Source organism: Moschus berezovskii, chromosome Y (genome assembly GCF_049115385.1).
Source record: "Moschus berezovskii isolate FMDL1 chromosome Y, NW_MosBer_1.0, whole genome shotgun sequence".
Lineage (NCBI taxonomy): Eukaryota > Metazoa > Chordata > Mammalia > Artiodactyla > Moschidae > Moschus > Moschus berezovskii.
Genome location: NC_142489.1, coordinates 58,689,901 through 58,706,330, shown reverse-complemented (window position 1 = coordinate 58,706,330; position 16,430 = coordinate 58,689,901). Strand labels below are relative to the sequence as shown.

The 16,430-nt window shown below is 43.4% G+C and overlaps 1 pseudogene; it reads right to left on the bottom strand.

The window, feature by feature from the left end:
• Positions 1-7,056: 7,056 nt before the first annotated feature.
• Positions 7,057-15,877, bottom strand: LOC148773128 (serine/threonine-protein phosphatase 2A 65 kDa regulatory subunit A beta isoform pseudogene; annotated as a pseudogene).
• Between the last annotated feature and the right edge of the window lie 553 nt (positions 15,878-16,430).

Genomic DNA, 16,430 nt, shown 5'->3' with positions numbered 1-16,430 from the left:
ACCAACTCCCGAGGTCACTCAAACCCATGTCCACAGAGTCGGTGATGCCATCCAGCCATCTCATTCTCCGTCGTCCCCTTCTCCTCCCGCCCCCAAACTTTCCCAGCATCAGTCTTTTCCAGTGAGTCAACTCGTCATATGAGGTGGCAAAAGTATTGCAGCTTCAGCTTTAGCATCAGTCCCTCCAATGAACATCCAGGATTGATCTCCTTTAGAATGGACTGGTTGGATCTCCTTGCAGTATAAGGGACTCTTAAGAGTCTTCTCCAACAACACAGTTCAAAAGCATCGATTCTTCAGCGATCAGCTTTCTTCACAGTCCAACTCTCACATCCATACATGACCGCGGGAAAAACCATTGCCTTGACTAGACGGACCTTGGTTGGCAAAGTAATGTCTCTGCTTTTTAATATACTATCAAGGTTGGTCATAACTTTCCTTCCAAGAAGCAAGCGTCTTTTAATTTCATGGTTGCAATCAGCATCTGCAGCAATTTTGGAGCCCAAAAATATAAAGTCTGACACTGTTTCCACTGTTTTTCCATCTATTTCCCATGAAGAGATGGGACCAGATGCCATGATCTTTGTTTTCTGAATGTTGAGCTTCAAGCCAACCTTTTCACTCTCCTCTTTCACTTTCATCAAGAGGCTTTTGAGTTCCTCTTCACTTTCTGCCATAAGGGTAGTGTCATCTGCATATCTGAGATTATTGATATTTCTCCCAGCAATCTTGATTCCAGCTTATGCTTCTTCCAGCCCAGCGTTCCTCATGATGTACTCTGCATATAAGTTAAATAAGCAAGTGACACTCTAAAATATATTTAATGAAAGTAGTAACAAATATCAACTAAGGTGGTTAATAGAAGATGGTATAATGCATTTTTAAAGAAAATATGGGAACTGTAGGCTCTAAAAGAAACAAATCTTTGAATTGAATAAATTTTAAGTATTAGTGTGAAGGAAGAGACAGGAAGATGGAGGAGGAATAGCACGGGGAGACAACTTTCTCCAGCACAAATTCATCAAAAGAATATTTGAATGTTGAGTAAATCCCACAAAACAAATTCTGAAGGCCGGCAGAGGACATCAGGCACTCATAAAAGCAAGACATTGTCTTCAAAAGGAGGTAGGAAATAACATAAAAAATAAAAAGTGAGAGAAAAGAGGGAGGGATGGAGGTTTGTCCCGGAAAGGGAGGTTTAAAAAAAGAGAGAAGTTTCCAGACACTGGAAACACTCACTCGTGAATCTGTGGCAACCCTTGGAACCTGAGAGGGCAACATAACCAGGAGAAACAATAAATAAATAATTAAAATCTACAGACTACGTGCCCAGTAGTAGCTCCATGGGAGAAGCAGTGCAGCCGCCCACACCCCCCCTAGAAAGCTGGGACTGGGCAGGGAGGCACGGGCTGCATCCCTTAGAGTAAGGACCAGGCCTGAATGCCCTGAGGGCAATCTGAGGGAACTAATTTAAGATAGATAAGCAGACTGTGTGATAGTTACCTCGTGAAATGGCGAAAACCCCCAAGCTAAGACACTTCCAGGCCCACTCAGAGAACAAAGGACTGAAGAGTGCTAGCCAGCTGTGGTCAGCCCATCCACCATCCCCAGCTGAGACGGCAGGGGAGGACAGCCAGAGAAGGAAGCAGGCAATCGTGGCACCAGAGAGACATCTGATACCAAGCTTCAAGCAGGCCTTGTTGCTAACCAAGATTTCTTGGGTTCTGGCCAGTCAATATCGGCCTGAGAGGGTGCGCTGGTGGTACGCCCAGAAAACCGAGGAGCAGGGATTGGGGAGGGAATAAGTCACAGTGACTCTGCTGGTCAAACACCTGCTCACCTGAGCTGCTCAGACCAGGAAGGGCAAAAAATTCAGGCCCAACTGAGTCTAAACCTTTGTGGAGTACCCGAAAATCAGAAGCTGAGTGGCTTAGACCATGGATGTACATCCAACCCAGCGACAGCCTAGGATTGTTCCCAGCAGAGCAATCTAGAGCCTGTGCAGTGTAGACTGGGACAGCACACATGCCATGAGCAGGGGTAAACCCAGTGTGGCTGAGACATTGCAAGCACTCCCCACAGATGCCACTGGTATTTGTCTGCAGCTTACCTCCCTCCCCACAGCACGACTGAACAGGTGTGCCTAAAAAAATTGTCTACCACTGCCGCCTTGTGTCAGGAAGGGAATGAGACACTGAAGACACCAGCAAACAGAAGAAGCTTAAACAGAAGGAACTGCGTAGGAAGAGACAGATGGAGAAGTCTTGAGCCTACTGCAAAAATAAGACTGAAAACCAGAGCCAGAGGCTTAAGTCCAAATCCTGAGAACACCAGAGAACTGCTGTTCTAGGGAACATTAATTGAAGGAGCTCATCAAATGCTTCCATACCTACACTGAAACCAGGCAACACCAAAGGGTCAACAAGTTTCAGAGAAAGACTTTACACACAAATTCTCCAGCAACACAGGAGAACAGCACTGAGCTTCAATATACAGGCTTCCCAAAGCCACTCCAAACCCACTGATAACTCAAAACTCATTACTGGACACTTCATTGCACTCCAGAAAGAAGAAATCCAGCTCCACCCACCAGAACACCGACACAAGCTTCGCTAACTAGGGAAACTTAAAAAGCCACCCATCCAAGGCCACACACAGCAATGAAACTGCACAATAAAGAAAATTCCAGAAGCTGCCAGAAGACTGAAAGGCCACCACAAACAGAACAATATAAGCAAGATGAAGAGGTAGAGAAATACTCAGCAAGTAAAGGAACAGGACAAAGGCCCAGCCAAAGAAAAAAAAAAAAAGAGTAAGTTTTAGGGAATCTACCTGATAAATAATTATGAATATTGACAATGAAAATGATTCAAAATCTTGAAAACAAACTGGAATTACAGAAAAATAACCTCTAGATAATGATCGAGAAGATGCAAAAAACATTTAATAAGGATCTAGAGGAAATAAAAAAGAGTGACTATATAATGAATAATGCAATAGATGAAATCCAAAACACTCTGGAGGGAACCAATAGTAGAATAATGGAGACAGAAGATAGGATAAGTGAGGTAGAAGATAAAATTGTAGAAATAAATGAAACAGAGAGGAAAAAAGAAAAATGAATTCAGTGAAATGAAGACAATCTCTGAGACCTCTGGGACAGTGTTAAATGCCCCAACATTCTAATCATAGAAGTCCCAGAAGAAAAGACAAAAAGAAAGACCATGAGAGAATACTTGAGGAGATAAGAGTTGAAAACTTCCCTAAAATGGGGAAGGAAATAATCAAGTCCAAGAAACACAGAGAGTCCCTAACAGGATAAACCCAAGGCCAAATTCTCCAAGGCAAACATGAATCAAACTAACAAAAATCAAACACAATGAACAAATATTAAAAGGAGCAAGGGAAAACCAACAAATAAAACACATGGAGATTCCCAGAAAGATAACAAGTGATCTTTTACCAAAAACTCTTCAGGCCAGGAGGCAATGACACGACATACTTAAAGTGATGAAAGAAAATAACCTACAGCCCAGATGATTGTACCCAGCATGGATTTCATTCAAATATGAAGGAGAAATCAAAAACCTTACAAACAAGCAAAAGCTGAGAGAATTCAGCATCACCAAACCAGCTCTCCAATAAATGCTAAAGGATCTTCTCTTGATAGGAAACACAGAAAAGGTACGTAAACTTGAACCCAAAACAGTAAAGAAAATGGCAATGGGATCATACCTATCAATATTTACCTTAAATGTAAATGGGTTTAATGTCCCAACCAAAAGGCAAAGACTGGCTGAATAGATACAAAAATGAGACCCTTATCATGTTGTCTGCAAAAGACCCACCTCAAAACAAGGGACACATACAAACTGAAAGTGAAGTGCTGGAAAAAGATATTCCATGCAAATAGAGACCAAAAGAAAGCAGGAGTAGCAATATTCATATCAGATAAAATAGACTTTAAAACAAAGGATGTGAAAAGAGACAAAGAAGGAAACTACATATTGATCAAAGGATCAATCCAAGAAGAAGATATAGCAATTATAAACATATGCACCCAACATAGGAGCACCGCAATATGTAAGACAGTTACTAACAAGTATGAAAGGCTAAATTAACAACAGCGCAATAATAGTGGAAGACTTTAATACCCCACTCACACCTATGTATAGATCAACTAAACAGAAAATTAACAACGAAACACAAACTTTAAATGATACAATAGACCAGATAGATCTAATAGATATCTATAGGGGATTTCACGGCAAAACAAAGAATTTCTCCTTTTTCTAAAGTGCACACAAAACCTTTTCCAGGATAGATCACATCCTGGGCCATAAATTTTGACTTGGTAAATGCAAAAAAAAAAAAAAAATTGAAATTTTTCAAGCATCTTTTCTGCCCACAGTGCAGAAAGATTTGTTCTCAACTACAGGAGAAAAACTATTAAAAATGCCAGCATACGGAGGCTGAACAACACGCTGCTGAATAGCCAACAAATCATAGAAGAAATCAAAAAAGAAATCAAAATGTGCATAGAAATGAATGAAAATGGAAACACAACAAACCAAATCTTATGGAACACTGTGAAAGCCATGCTAAGGGGAAAGTTCATAGAAATATAGGCGTACCTCAAGAAACAAGAAAATAGTCAACTAAATAACCTAACTCTACACCTAAAGAAACTAGAAAAGGAAGAAATGAAGAACCCCAGGGTTAGCAGAAGGAAAGAAATCTTAAAACTAAGCAGAAATAAATGCAAAAGAAATAAAAGAGACCATAGCAAAAATCAGCAAAACCAAAAGCTGGCTCTTTGAGAGGGTAAATAAAATTTACAAACCACTAGCCAGACTCATCAAGAAACAAAGGGAGAAAATCCAAATCAATAAAACTAGAAAAGAAAAAGGAGAGACCACAATAGACAACACAGAAATATAAAGGATCATAAGAGACTGCTATCACAAAATAATATGGCCATAAAATTGACAACTTGGAAGAAATGGACAAATTCTTAGAAAAATACAACTTTTCAAAACTGAACCAGGAAGACATACAAAATCTTAACAGACCCATCACAAGCACGGAAATCGAAGCTGTAATCAGAAATCTCCCAGCAAACAAAAGCCTAGGGCCAGAAAGCATAACAGCTGAATTCTACCAAAAATTTAGAGAAAAGGTAACATCTATTCTACTCAAACTATTCCAGAAAATTTCTGAGGAAGGGAAACTTCCAAACTCATTCCACGAGGCCACCATCACCCTAATCACAAAACCTGTCAAAGATCTCACAAAAACAGAAAACTACAGCCCAATATCATTGATGAACATAGATGAAAAAATTCCTTCACAAAATCCTGACAATCAGAATCCAACAACACATTAGGAAGATCATACATGATGACCAAGTGGGCTTTATCCCAGGAATGCAATGATTCTTCAATATCAGTATATCAATCAATGTAATACAGCACATTAACAAACTGAAAAAAAATGAATATCTCAATAGATGCAGAGAAAGCCTTTGACAAAATTCAGCATGGATTTATGATAAAAACCCTCCAGAAGATGGGAATAGAAGGAACATACCTCAACATAATAAAAGCTATATACAGCAAACCCACTGCTGCTGCTGCTAAGTCACTTCAGTCGTGTCCTACTCTGTGTGACCCCATTGACCGAAGCCCACCAGTCTCCCCCTTCCCTTGGATTCTGCAGGCAAGAACACTGGAGTGGATTACCATTTCCTTCTCCACTTCCCTATGCAAAATCCCATTCATGAATGCCTGTGTAAAACATTTCAAACAAGGGCAATGTATGATCAGACAAAACACCACAAGTTAACAGGCAGTATATGTCATCTTAACATTTAAAATATCAAAAATTACATAATAACTGGTCTTACTTGTGATATGACATGACTGAGCAACTTAACTGAACTGAATTGAACTGACAGGAAGAAACCTCGTATGGTTTACAATGCTGTTCTTAATTCCTAGGGTTTTAAATCTACGTGATACTAAAAATATCCCAGTATTTTGGTGAGTATTTTGGTACCTAATTGCTCAGTTTCTTATATATTATTTCTGGTATGGGAGTAGTAAGCTAAAGAGGCTCTAATTTTGTCATGCTTGTGGGCTTTTCAGTATTCTTGTGGGAGGCTTCATTAGACTTGTTCTTCATTAAGCCTATGCTAATATGACAAACCCACAGCAAATATTATCCTCAATGGTGAAAGATTGAAAGCATTTCCACTAAAGTCAGGAACAAGACAATGGTGGCCACTCTTACCACTACTGTTCAACATAGTTCTGGAAGTTTTGGGCACAACAATCAGAGCAGAAAAATACATAAAATGAATCCAAACTGGAAAAGAGGTAAAACCCTCATTGTTTGCCAATGACATGATCCTCTACTCAGAAAACCCTAAAGACTCTACCAGAAAACTACTAGAGCTAATCAATGAATACAGTAAAGTTGTAGGATATAAAATCAAAACACAGAAATCCCTTGAATTCCTATATACTAATAATGAGAAAATAGAGAAATTAAGGAAACTATTCCATTCACTGTTGCAACGAAAATAATAAAATACTTAGAGATATATCTACCTAAAGCAACAAAAGGCTTCTTTTTTTTTTTAATTTCTAGACATTTATTTCTCTGTGAAAAAGGGGGAAAGGGAATAAAATAAAAACTGCACAACTAACACAAAAAACCACCAGGATGAAGGGAGGGAGGCAGAGGAGATGGGGGAGGCACCCCCATGCAGCAGCACTGGCTGGCGACCGGGGTGCTCGCCCCACTCCCCACCTGGCGGGAGCGGCCCCGTCCTCCCAGGGCTCTGCTCCGTCCCACACTGTGCGCCCCCAGCCCCGTGAGGGGTGAACGTGAGAAGTCGGAGTCCCGGTCTGAGGGAGGAACCGTGCCGGGGGAGGGACCTGGGGTCAGAGCATGCACGGGGAGTAACAGCCAAGGACCCCCACTGTCCCCCCAGGGAGGGGCCTGGCGGGGGAGGGTGGGCACCGTAGGCCAGCGGTGGGTCCTCTTCCAGCATCAGGGGAGAGACAGAACAGTCAGAGCCTCCTGGGCGAAGTACTTGAAGTCCACGTCCTGGTCCTGGGTCAGCTTCTCAAGGACGGGCTTGACCTCGCTTTGCAGCGTGCTGTTGTCCAGGATGCGCCCGATCTTCTACAGGGACTTGGCCACGTTGAAGCGGACGTTGGCAACAGGGTCCCCGGCCATGTGCAGCACGGTGGGCAGTATGTGCTTGGTGGTGTTGTCCTGCCCGCAGATCTCAGACAGCACATTGATACAGAAGAGTGTGGTCATGCGGTGCAGGGAGTTGGCGTCCCCAGACATGGCCAAGACCTTCGGGATGATAGTCGCATGGGCCCATTCCTTCCCAAACCTCTCCACCACCTTCTTGAGGTTGCTGGTAGCCGCCTCGCGGGTGGCATAGACATGATCCAAAAGCCAGGCCATGCACAAAGATTTGAATTTCTCATCAAACAACTCCACCCCCAGTTGTCCCGCCAGCAGAGGGATATACTTGATGATGGCCAGCCGCACCCACCACTTGGCATCCTCCGCCAGCTCCACGATGGCAGGGAGTAGGGACTTCAACAGCTGCCTGAAGCCGATCACCTCGTTCATGCAGTCCAGGTTGGAGATGATGTTCAGCCGCACCTCCGGGCACTCGTCCTTCAACTGGGCCAGGAAGAGGTGCAGGAGGTCCTTGATCGTGCTGTCTTTGCCCAGGATCAGAAAGAGGCCCATGATGATGGAGGCCAGGGCTGACTTGACGAGATGGTTGGCATCAGACACCAGCTCCTTGATGCAGGGAAAGATCTGGGTCATGATCACATTCTCCCGACAGTCAGCGGAGAGATTTCCACAGAATTCTTTGACGTTGTGGGAGGCGGCAACCTTCACCTCAGTCAGCCTCACAGTCTTTCATCAGGTTCTGGAAGGAAGGACTCAGGTTCTTCTGGGTGATTTCAGGCCCCATTGCTTTCTGGAGCCCTGTGAACTTGTCGGCCACCATGTAACGGATGCGCCAGGACTTGTCCTCGGTAGCCTGGCACAGGGTGGGCATCACCAGGTCCTCCAGGGCCTCCTGGGGCAGGAATTGGGCGATGTTCACACATGTCTCCACTGCTAGCATCCCCATCTCGCTCTTGATGTTGTCCAGCTCCAGCACCTTGGCGAACTCCCCAACCTTGGAGGCTGTGGGTCACAGCACCATGGGGGTGTCATCTGAACATAGGTTCTGGAAGTACTGTTAAAGCTCTGCCTTGATGGCCCTTGACACACGGGGGTAACAGACAGAGAAGAGGCCGCAGGCTGAAGTGTGGGAGGTGAACCAGGCTCCGCCCGCCAGCCACTTCACCAGGGGCACGAAGTGGACCTCAAGGTCGGAGGGGGAGTGCTCATGCGAGATATCCCGCAGGGATTCCATTGCCTTATCCAGCACCACCGTCTCCTCCACCGTGGCCAGCAACTTCAGGGGCAGCAGCAGGCAGTGCATGTACTCGAGGCCACCCAGCAGAGTGGTAAAAGTGCCCAGCTGCTCTGCCAGGTCCAAAGGGACCTCGTCCTCATCGTAGACTGTGTCTGTAAGGAAGGGCAGAAGTTTACCGTGGGCCCTTTCGACCCCAAGGGTCAAAGCAATGGTGGACAGCTTCTAGATGCTGTTGGGGCAAAGCTGAACATCCTCGTTGTGGAGCTCGTCTATGAGCACCGTGATGGGGTAGAATGAGTGGTTGCTGTTGGCTGCCGCCATCTTGGGCCCGTCCCCTTCCTGTCAAGATTGAGGCCAGTGCCATGCTAAAACTGGGATAGGGAGGGGTTGGGCTGGGAGGAGGAAAGGAACAAAAGACTTCTATAGAAAACTATAAGACACTGGTGAATGAAATCAAATAGGACACTAATAGATGGAGAAATATACCATGTTCATGGATTAGAAGAATAAATATTGTGTGCCAGGAGCCAGCGAGGGAAATCCTACCCATGGCAATGGTCAATTGGGTAAGAGGCCTGATGGGCAAAGGCTAATCAGGACTCGAGGAACCCCCTGGACTTACCTGAGCATCTACCCCAAAGAAAACCGGAGTCTGACTGCCTTACTCTCTTACACCTCTTATCAAGTCCTTTAATACTTACGGGGGCTTCCCCCCAACCACTTATCTCTGAAAACATTAATTCAGAGCTGTAGTTTAAAAGTTCTCCTTGGCTTAATAGGAGTGTTCCAATCCAAGCCCCTCTGATAGCTTTCTAACTTGCATGACAAGTTTGTCCGGGCTTTTACAACTATGAATGTGACTGTTTACAGCCTCGAACCATGCAAGGACAGAAAGCCTAATATTCTAAAATACAGGAATTTGTTGAAGAAGTAAAAATCATTAGAATAGTAGTAAAAAAGAGATTTCATTGTTGAATCAATGCTTGCTGCAAAGTTTATCTATTGTATCCTTGGAAATTTATTAGTCACATATAGAGAGTATAAGTAGTAGCCTTTGATTTAACCACATCAGATCTTAAGTTAATAAATTCCTTTCTTGTAGCTCACTACACTTTTGCCTTATAGGAATGTAACTTTGTCATGTGTCTAGCACATGACTTTACGAAAATCACTTAAAAAGAATATAAGACTTTTTCTAGCTAACTAACCTTTGTTAGGAGAGAAGGCCATAAACTGTCAGCAGGCCTCCTGGCCAGAAGATGATGTAAACCACCTAAAACTTTTGTTTATCATGAGATATACAAAAATAAGCCCTGATCCTGATAAGGGTCAAGACTGCAGACCCCGCCTGATTTTGGCGTGAGTCTATACCTCCCTTTCTCTAGTTTTTATGTGCACAACTTAGGGTATAAAAGCAGCACTGGAAAATAAAGTTTTGGGCCTTGCTCACTGAAGCTTGGTCTCCCCATGTCGTTCTTTCTCTTTTTCTGTCCTTTTCTCTATTCTCCTTTTTCTGGTTGAGATCCTTGGAGTGCTGGGCCCTCTGCGTTTATTTATCTGCCTGGGCTTCTAAGACCCACTCGAGGTGGTGCCCTGGTGGGGTGCCTCTGGTGATTCAAGAGGGCGCCTGCGGCCTACGTAAGCAGAGCAAACCCCGTGCTTGGGTTTTTTTTCTCTCTCTCTCTCTCACTGACGCCGACGCCGTTCATCCCGAGGATATCCTGGGCCATATCGAGGCTGGTCCCCGATAATTGTGAAAATGCGTATACTACCTAAAGTAACATACATTCAATGCAATCCCTATCAAGCTACCAACAGTATTTTTCACAGAGCTACAACAAGTAATCTCACAGTTTGTATGGAAATACAAAAAACCGCGAATAGCCAAAGCAATCTTGAAGAAGAATGGAACTGAGGGAATCAACCTGCTGAACTTCAGGCTCTACTACAAAGCCACAATCATCAAGACAGTATGGTACTGGCATAAAGACATAAATATAGATCAATGAAACAAAATAGAAAGTCCAGAGATATATCCATGCACCTATGGACACCTTTACTTTGACAAAGGAGGCAAGAATATAAAATGGAGAAAAGACAGATTCTTTAACAAGTGGTGTTGGGGAAACTGGTAAATGAATGAAACTAGAACACCCCCTAATATCATACCCAAAAACAATCTCAAAATGGATTAAAGATCTAAATGTAAGACCAGAAACTATAAAACTCCTAGAGGAGAACATAGGCAAAACACTCTCTGACATAAATCACAGCAGGATCCTCCATGAGCCACCTCCCAGAATATTGGAACTAAAAGCAAAATAAACAAATGGGACCTAATGAAGATTAAAAGCTTCTGCACAGCAAAGGAAACTATAAACAAGGTGAAAAGACAGCTCTCAGAATGGAAGAAAATAATAGCCACTGAAACAACTGACAAAGAATTATTCTCCAAAATATACAAGCAGCTCCTGCAGCTCAATTCCAGAAAAATAAACGACCCAATCAAAAAATGGGCCAAAGATCTAAACAGACATCCAAAGAAGACATACAGATGGCTAACAAGCACATGAAAAAATGCTCAATATCCCGCATAATCAGAGAAATTCAAATCAAGATGACAAAGAGGTACCATTTCACACAAGACAGAATGGCTGCTATCCAAAAGTCTACAAGCAATAAATGCTGGAGAGGGTTTGGAGAAAAGGGAACCCTGTTACACTGTTGGTGGGAATGAAAACTACTACAGCCACTATGGAGAACAGTGTGGAAATTCCTTTAAAAAACTGGAAATAGAACTGCCATACGATCCAGCAGTCGCACTCCTGGCATAAACACTGAAGAAACCAGATTTGAAAGAAACACGTATACTCGATTGTTCATTGCAGCACCGTTTATAATAGCAAGAACATGGAAGCAACCTATATGTCCATCTGCAGATGAATTGGTAAGGAAGCTTTGGTACCTATACACAATGGAGTTTTACTCAGCCATTAAAAAGAATACATTTGAATCAGTTCTAATGAGGTGGATGAAACTGGAGCCTATTATACAAAGTGAAGTAAGCCAGGAAGAAAAACAACAATACAGTATACTAACGCAAACAATTTTGAAAGATGGTAACGATGACCCTGTATATGAGACAGTAAAAGAGACACAGGTGTATAGAACAGTCTTTTGGACTCTGTGGGAGAGGGATGATTTAGGAGAATGGCATTGAAACATGTATATTATCACATGTGAAGCGAATCACCAGTCCAGGTTCGACAAATGATGCAGGACGTTTGGGGCTGGTGCACATGGATGACCTGGGAGTAGGATAAAGGGAGGAGGGATATGGGAGGGGGGTTCAAGAAGGGGAGCACGTGTGCACCTGGGGAGGATTAATGTCAATGTATTGCAAAACCAATATAATATTGTAAAATAATTAGCCACCAATAAAAAATAATAATTAAAAACTAAAAAATAGAATTAGTGGGCAAGTAAAATTTCATCCAAGCAATAAACAGTAAAGGAACCCTAGTTTCTATGCTAATAGTAGACAAGTGTTTTAATCAAAAATGTTTTGAGACAAATCACATTCATTATGATTGTACAACATTTTTAACATTTATTTATTTTAGCTGAAGCAGTTAAATAATTACAATATTGTAGTGGTTTTTGCCATTCATTGCTATGAATAAGCCATGGGTTTACATGTGTTCCCCATGCTGCTCTCCCCTCAGGATTAAAGTCTGGCTGAAGAAAATACAATTCTCAAAATTTTTGCTGTGCATTTTTCCCAGTCAGTAGCACAAATTCCCGGAGAAGGCAACGGCAAACCACTCCAGTACTCTTGCCTAGAAAATCCCATGGATGGAGAAGCCGGATAGGCTGCAGTCCGTGGGGTCGCTAAGGGTCGGACACGACTGAGTGACTTCACTTTCACTTTTCACTTTCACACATTGGAGAAGGAAATGGCAATCCACTCCAGTGTTCTTGCCTGGAGAATCCCAGGGATGGGGGAGCCTGGTGGGCTTCTGTCTATGGGGTCACACAGAGTCGGACACGACTGAAGTGACTTAGCAGCAGCAGCAGCAGCACAAATTCCAGGATTTTAAAATAAATGATCCTATTACAGACCTCAGCTTTCAAACTACATTTATAATTTCCTACTTAGTATACTTCTGAATATCAGAGGCTTACTATTAGGTACTAAAATATGAACGAATTCATGTTTCTATAAATCGATGACATCAACTGATAATGCTTCTTTACTTTTAGAAATAAAAAAAATGGAGGTAGGGAAGGAGATGGTGGAGGAAAATGATGGGGAGACCACTTTCTCTCCCTCAAATTCATCAAAAGAACATTTGAACACTGAGTAAATTCCACGAAACAACTGAATGCCGGCTGAGGACATCAGGCACCCAGAAAAGCAGCCCATTGGCTTCAAAAGGAGGTAGGAAAAAACATAAAAGATACAAAGAGAGACAAAAGAGATAGGGATGGAACTCTGTCCTGGGAAGGGAGGCATAAAAAAGGGAGAAGTTTAAAAAGTTCCGAACACCAGGAAACACTCTCACTTGTGAGTTCATGGCGAGTTTAGACCTCAGAGGGCAACATAAGTGGTAAGAAAAAGAGAAGAGGGTGTTTGCTTGACCAGTGCGTTCTCTTGGCAGAACTTTACTAGCCTTTTACCCTGCTACATTCTGTACTCCAAGGCAAATTTGCCTCGTACTTTGGGTGTTTCTTGAATTCCTACTTCTGTTTTCCATTCCCCTATAATGAAAAGGACATCTTTTTTGGGTGTTAGTTTTAGAAGGTCTTGCAGGTCTTCACAGAACTTTCAGTTTCAGCTTCTTCAGCATTACTGATCAGAGAATAAATTTGGATTACCATGATATTGAATGGTTTGCCTTGGTAAAGAACAGAGATCATTCTGTCGTTTTTGAGATTGCTCTCAAGTACTGAATTTTGGATTCTTTTGTTGACTATGCTGTCTACTCAATTTCTTCAAAGGGATTCCCGCCCACAGTTACAGATATAATGGTCCTGTGAGTTAAATTCTCCCATTCCAATCCATCTTAGTTCACTCATTCCTAGAATGTCAATGTTTACTCTGGCCATCTCCTGTTTGGCCACTTCCAATTTGCCTTGATTCATGGACCTAAATTCCAGGTTCCTATGCAATATTGCTCTTTACAGCACCTGACCTTGCTTCTATCACCAGGCACATCCACAACTGGGTATTGGTTTTGCTTTTGCTCCATACCTTCATTCCTTCTAGAGTTATTTCTCCACGGATATACAGTAGCAAACTGGGCATCTACCAACCTGGGGAATTCCTCATTCAATATCCTATCATTTTGCACTTTGATGCTGTTCCTGGGGTCCTCAAGGCAAGTAAACTGAAGTGGTTTGCCATTCCCTTCTCCAGTGGACCACATTCGGCTGTGGTCCATGTGATCACATCGACTAGTTTCCTGTGATCATCATATCAGTGTGTCTACCCTCTGATGTCCCCTCAAAATACCTACCGACTTATTTGGGTTTCTCTTACTTTGGGCATGGGATATCTCTTCACAGCTGCTCCGATGATGCTGTGAAAGTGCTGCACTCAATATGCCAGCAAATTTGGAAAACTCAGCAGTGGCCACAGGACTGGAAAAGGTCAGTCTTCATTCCAATCCCAAAGAAAGGCAATAACAAAGAATGCTCAAACTACCGCACAAATTCACTCATCTCACACGCTAGTAAAGTCATGTTCAAAATCCCCGAAACCAGGCTTCAGAAATATGTGAACCGTGAAATCCCAGATGTTCAATCAGGTTTTACAAAAGGCACAGACACCAGAGATCAAATTGCCAACATATGCTTGATCATGGAGAAAGCAAGAGAGTTCCAGAAAAACATCTATTTCTGCTTCATTGACTATGCCAAAGCCTTTGACTCTGTGGATCACAATAAATCGTGGAAAATTCTGAAAGAGATAGGAATACCAGGCCACCTGACCTGCCTCTTGAGAAACCTGTATGCAGGTCAGGAAGCAATAGTCAGAACTGGACATGGAACAACAGACTGGTTCCAAATAGGAAAAGGAGTACGTCAAGGCTGTATATTGTCACCTTGCTTATTCATGCAGAGTACATTATGAGGAACGCTGAACTGGAAGAAGCACAAGTTGGAATCAAGATTGTTGGAAAAAATATCAATAACTTCAGATATGCAGATGACACAACCCTTATGGCAGAAAGAGAAGAGGAACTCAAAAGCCTCTTCATGAAAGCGAATGAGGAGAGTGAAAATGTTGGCTTGAAGCTCAACATTCAGAAAACAAAGATCTTGGCATCTGGTCCCATCACTTCATGGGAAATAGATGTAAAAAAAATGGAACCAGTGTCAGATTTTATATTTTTGGACTCCAAAATCACTGCAGATGCTGATTACAACCAGGAAATTAAAAGTCAATTACTCCTTGGAAGGAAAGTAATGATCAACCTAGATAGTATATTAAAAAGCAGAGACATTGCTTTACCAACAAAGATTCATCTAGTCAAGGCTATGGTTTTTCCCGTGGTCATGTATGGATGAGAGAGTTGGACTGTGAAGAAAGCTGATCACCGAAGAATTGATGCTTTTGAACTGTGGTTTTGGAGATGACTCTTGAGAGTCCCTTGGACTGCAAAGAGATCCAACCAGTCCGTTCTAAAGGAGATCAAACCTGGCTGTTCGTTGGAAGGACTGATGTTAAAGCTGAAACTCCAATACTTTGGCCATCTCATGCGACGAATTGAATCACTGGAAAAGACGCTGATACTGGGAAAGTTTTCGGGCGGGAGGAGAAGGGGACGACAGGGACTGAGATGGCTGGATGGCATCACCGACTCTGTGGACATGAGTTTAAGTTAACTCCGGGAGTTGGTGATGGACAGGGAGGCCTGGCATGCTGTGATTCATGGGGTCACGGAGACTTGGACACAAGTGAGCGACTGAAGTGAACTGAACTGTGTTGATCAGAGATGGGCACAGGCTTATTGCAGCCAGAGTTCCCCTGAGGAAATGACTTTAAATTCCATTTGATTGGCTCTTGAATTGTTTGGAATGTCAGGGTATAGAAGCCAAGCCTTTCCCACCAACATACTATGCATGGGTGATGACATAATGATCTTCCTGTGTGTCTCACCTTCCCTTCTGGTAGTGTCCACAAGTAGTCAATTGATGGGGAGTGATTGAAGCCTGTGGGCCCGCTGTGTCAGCCAGTTGCTGTGCTTCCAGGCCCACATCCTTTACAAACCTGGTACATGGTAAGGGCAACAAGGAAAGGAAGACAAGTGGAAGGCTGGAGTGTTTTTGGGAACCTGAATTTTCTTACTTATGAGACTGGTTTTCAGGCCACATGGGCCCTGCGACCTGCCGGCACGGTGGGGCCATCAGGGACGTTACAGAGAGCGGGGGTTAGGGGACACCAGTCAAGGTGGTAACCCTCTTCAGGATGGAGGCTGTGGAGTAAGGAGAAACTTTGCAGGAAGGAGAAATAGTGGGGTTCTGGCAAGACCTCCAGCCACTGGTGGAAGACATCATGGAGGAGGTGAAGCTGGTGTCTGTTGGCGAGGAACAGGAGCTGCTGTACTTTCAAGAGCGTGAGGAGAACCCAGAGGAGCAGGACCAGGTACACCCAAGCCGTGGAGCCCCGAGGGATTGGCTCCCACTGCCCCCACTTCGTGTAGTGGAGGCATTGGCTTTCCCGCAGGTAGAGCTGAGTTGTGGGAGTGAAAATTACCCCAGGGCCTACTCTCCGCTCAGGTGGAAGAACCATCAGAGGAAAAGTGTCGCTTGTGGAATCATTCAGGGCATTCCTGGCTCCTGGGGCAAAGTCATATCCTTACTACCGCTTCTTACGGTTGGTTGTTCAGGAGGATAGAAGGAGCAGGAGGAGGAATACGGGTGAGGGCACAGGCAAACCCATGGGGTGGAGGGACGTGCG